The sequence below is a fragment of the Pinus tabuliformis genome, chromosome 3_2 (genome assembly GCF_031772625.1).
Source record: "Pinus tabuliformis cultivar Carrire ecotype Pingquan chromosome 3_2, CPIR1, whole genome shotgun sequence".
NCBI lineage: Eukaryota > Viridiplantae > Streptophyta > Pinopsida > Pinales > Pinaceae > Pinus > Pinus tabuliformis.
Window position 1 is genome coordinate 228,961,578 of NC_142302.1, and position 4,768 is coordinate 228,966,345.

Consider the following 4,768-nt stretch of genomic DNA (forward strand, 5'->3'; position numbering starts at 1 on the left):
TTTTGGTTGATTGCTTGCTGGTTATTGTATTTGCTGTAGACCACTTCTCCTTGACATTATTCCGCCTCAGTTGTGTGATGAAATTGTAAACGTTCTTTCGGTATTTCTTGTTTCAGTTACAATTTCCCATTGTGAAAAGCGAACCTAGTAGCTGTGGCCTCTTAGATCCTGAACTGTAAAAGTATCTTTGCGATCTTATGAGTTAGTGTTATTACTGTTCATGGCCGTTTGAGTTGGTTTGTTTTCACTTTATGGTTTGAATTCATATATTTTTAGTGTAAAACAAGTACCTGTAAAGCGTCTTTTCATTTAGACAATACTTGTTTGTTTACGCTTCAAATTGAATTCGAAAGTCATACAACAGTTTTCCTTTTGTTAGCATCAACATTAAAGGAAAAGAAAAGAAATACATGCATCTTGCATTTGCATTTTGATAAGTTTGGGTGTCTGATCTAGGAGAAAGTGCATTAGTTTGTGCTTTGTGCTCTGTGTGGAAAGATATTGTTTTTCTCTCCCCTCAGTAGCTAGGATTTTCAAAGCTAAAAAGATTATGAAAGCTTGCTTATCATTTTAGCTGCATTTAGGAATTTGTACCAATACATCTCGTGGTGATCCTGAAAGACAAACTGTTAAGAAAGATCAACATTAAAATAAACTCAATTTACATAACAACGCTTTGGAATTTAACGCAAACATCTAGAGGTCTAGGTAGAGACGTGTTCCGGCGTCGTTAAGCATAGTGACTGTCGATCTCTACGAAGGTGGGTGATTCCTCCTGAGGGACGATAGCACTAATACGGATTTGAGCTCCCGCGTACCGTCGCGTATATTGGGAGACCCCTATAGGCAATTATCCTTTATCCTTAGGAAGCCGTGTCGACCGCCCTACTGATCGCGATGCAGTGAACACAGCATTCACGAAGATCGACCACCCGTACTGTAAAACGTATTCTGTGGTTTCGCGAAAGGTTTGGCACACCCTCTGCCTAGATCTCCAGAGCAGTTTCTTTTGGCCTTTTTCAAACTCTATAACTGAAAAAGTCCAACCGAGCATTTGTCACTTCGGGCTCGTTAATACATCGAAGGCGACTAGAGTCATCTTTAGCTTTTTCTCGACTCTTAAAACATGAAAAAGCAAGTTTGTGTCTAAAAGCGTCGTTAATAAAATTTATTTTAAGCGGAATAATCATCACCCTTCCCGCGTTGATCTTCGAAGTTAGTCCACCACAAGTGGAAGTTCCTGTAAAATCGCTAAGAAATCTTTTGGATAGACTAGATATGTCTGAACAACCGTCGACATCTAGGACTGTGTCGTCCGACACAGCAGCAGCAGAGGCTCCCACTGCTACTCCAACGATGTTCGCTGGTATACCATCTGTCTCGGCAAGTTGTCAACAACAAGCCGGAGTCCCATCAGGGACGATGACATGGTTAGTTCCTATTTCTTCGTCCGGATTATCATCTGGTATTTCTTATGTTGAAACTCGCCAAATTGATCCATTTGGAGGTCAACCTGGGCAATCGATCCCCTTGAGTTCCGGATTGATACCATATGGGGGGCAGTATGCCTTTTCATTACCTCCTCCGGGAGGATGCCCATCCGTGAGTTCACAACAAAGTTCAGGTCAAACTGGAATTACATCCAACAGTTGGGTACCAATACTGCCTCAACAACCAGGAGTTGTATATTCTATGCAACCAGTCCGCCCTGTGTCGAATGTTGCCACTACACCTGCTATGGCGAATATGTCGCAAGTACAAGCGCCACCTGTTGTAATACAACAACCTCTTGGCTCAGCGACTCAATCACAATCTCAGGGTAGTGCCTCCTTATCTGGAGCGACTCAGGCTCAAACAAGTACTGTGACTACTCATCCTGGTCAATCATCCAGTATTGGTCAACAGCAAATGGTCCAACAACTAGAGCTGTTTCAAACTCAACAACCACCATTCCAGCAATCATATCAAGGACCTGAGCAACAAGTCTTTGTAAGTAATGGGCAACTATACTATAATGGTTATGCCCATCAACCTTGTCTAAGTTGTCAGCATAATGCTGGTCTGCAAAGACCCATTGCTCAGGCAATACCATCTTATCCTGGATATGCTTCGCCTAACCTGAACCAACAGTTGCCCTTTGTAGCAACTCTAGAACTACCAGATCTAAACCGGCTGACGAATGATCCAATTGCTTATGCCCCTTGGTGGCCAGTGATTCCACATAAACTTCCGTCAGATATTCCTAAATTTAATGGAAATCCGGGTGAAGACCCATCGAATCACGTGATGACATTCCATCTGTGGTGTTCGTCGAATACCTTGAATGATGATTCGATAAGGCTTCGCCTCTTCCAGAGGACATTGACAGGTCCAGCGGCTAAATGGTACATTGAATTGCCAAGAGCCTCCTTCGACAATTTCAGCTCCTTAGCCACGACTTTCTTAACCCATTTTCAATTACCGATAAGGTATGAAACAGGGACAGAACTCCTTACCAACTTAAAACAGACAACGGCCACTCACATATCTGATCATATACATGAGTGGCGACGTCGTCGTAGGATGGTGAAAACTTACGTTCCCGATCAGCTGTTAGCTGAATGGTTTATAAAGTCGTTACTTCCAGCTATAACAGAAGATGTGGCCAAGGGAGGCGTCGTAACAGAGGAGCAAGTTATTGCTCGTGCCCAGTATTTAGACTTAGTATATACTCAGTCGGGCACGCTCTACGACAAAATACCTGACGCCCCTAGACCTGAATTTTCAATTCCTCCCCCTCCTGGATCGAATACTAACTCTCACGCCAGTAATGGCGTGACCGGAAAACGCAAAATTTCTAATCAAAATGCAAATGAAGAACTTCTTACCTCAGAAGTAAATGCCATGTCTACCGACAAAGGCAAACGACTGAAGCAACCAGGGGGCAAGAAGAAAAAGACAGGAAGAAAAAGGAAACCCCCGACAGGGTGTCATATATGCGATGAGGATCATTGGACGAAAGATTGTCCACATATAGCTGAAGTTAAGAAACTCTTCAAGAGTTCAAAAATCCCAGCAGTGCTGACTGATCCGTTTCCTAATCCAAGTCAAAATCTGGTTGCTAATCAAAATGCTTCCGGATCCCAAGTGCTTATGTTGTCCACCTCAAAGCAGCAGAATAATGCTTTGACAAGGAATAAAGATTACCGGAATCCACAGCGGTCGAATAACAAGGCTGATAAACAACCTAGTAGTTCGACAACAACTTTGAACGAAGTTGTGCCGCCCATCGTTCCTAAGCCAATAATAAACTCGCCAAAGGGAGTAGTACACAAATCGACATCTAATCCTCGTGCAAAAGTAACACAGGATTATAATATAATAGAGGACCTGGCTCAATCATCGTCCGCTATGTCGACACCTGAGGTAGTGCAAAATTGCATCTCCCAAGAGCAAGCTTTATTATCAGCTATAGGTGAGATTGGCCCAATGGATTCCAATTTTGTGGCCTTTGACCATAAAGGATATGACCCTCAATTACCAGCGCAACTAGCTTTCCTTATTCAAGTGAAAGCCCTCAACAAAACTGTTCATCGAACAATCATTGATGAGGGGGCATCTACATGTCTTATGTCGATGAGTTGCTGGAAAGAATTAGGCTCACCACCCTTGTCGAAATCGTCAACGACGTTAAAAGCATTCGATGGATGATCATACACTCCATATGGGATTTTAAGTAACTTGCAAGTTGAACTGGGGGGCAAAACAGTAGGAATTGATGTTGAAGTAATTGATGGAAACCTCGATTACAACATCCTACTAGGAAGGCCCTGGATCTATGCCATGGCCGCGGTTGTGTCGACCTATTTCAGGAGGATTGCATTTCCCTCCCAAGAAGGAATTACAATCGTCGACCAACAAACTTTTCTCCCCAACAGTTCACAAGTTACAGGAAGCATTCCAATGATCCATGCAAGAGATCATTTTTTCCAAAATATCGGAGTAGGTTTCCTAAAAGACCCTGCCTTAATGGGTACTTTCGCCCCACCGCCTACAAGTAATCTGGCGGAAGTGGCCACAGTGGAAACCTACAAAATGAAATCTAATCCAATCTTCTGGTTGGATTCGGAAGATTCCTAGATATTTTGTCGACGCCGAGGATAGTTCCTATCTCAGGTCAACCTCGTTAAAAAATGAAGATCCGAGGACGGTTCTTATCTCGTGTCAACCTCGTTAAAAAATGAAACAAGGAGTCGTGAGGATAGTTCTTCTATTATGTCAACCTCATTAAAAAAAATGAAACAAATCCCCTTTTCAAAATTCAAAGGTAAACCTTCATTCCAATCACCAAGTTGAATGCAATGAAGCTTGGGGGGCACCCTCCTTTGACATGCATTATTATGATGCTGGGGGCATGCAAAAGATCTGAGCAGTTTTAGCACATAGTTCATGCTCGTTAAAAAATAAACATAAGTTATGAGCAATCTTCCCCTAGAGTTCAAGCTCATCCAGAAAAAATGAACCGGTAAATAACCTTTTGAGATCGTAAATTCATCAGCCATAAGAACCTTGATCGTGTTTTCATCCATCACCTCCACCGTTCATTTGGCCGATCATTCACTTCCATTTGTGTGTTTACCTCTTTTGAGAAATAGCTGCGAAGAGTGATTCCACCTAGCCATCCTCGTAACACTGCCGTGATTGGAAAATTCCAACCTGTACCTGGAATCTGTAGCTATCCCTGTTTATCACTCGTTCCTCAAAAGACGAGTCTTCTTTCAGCTCTTTT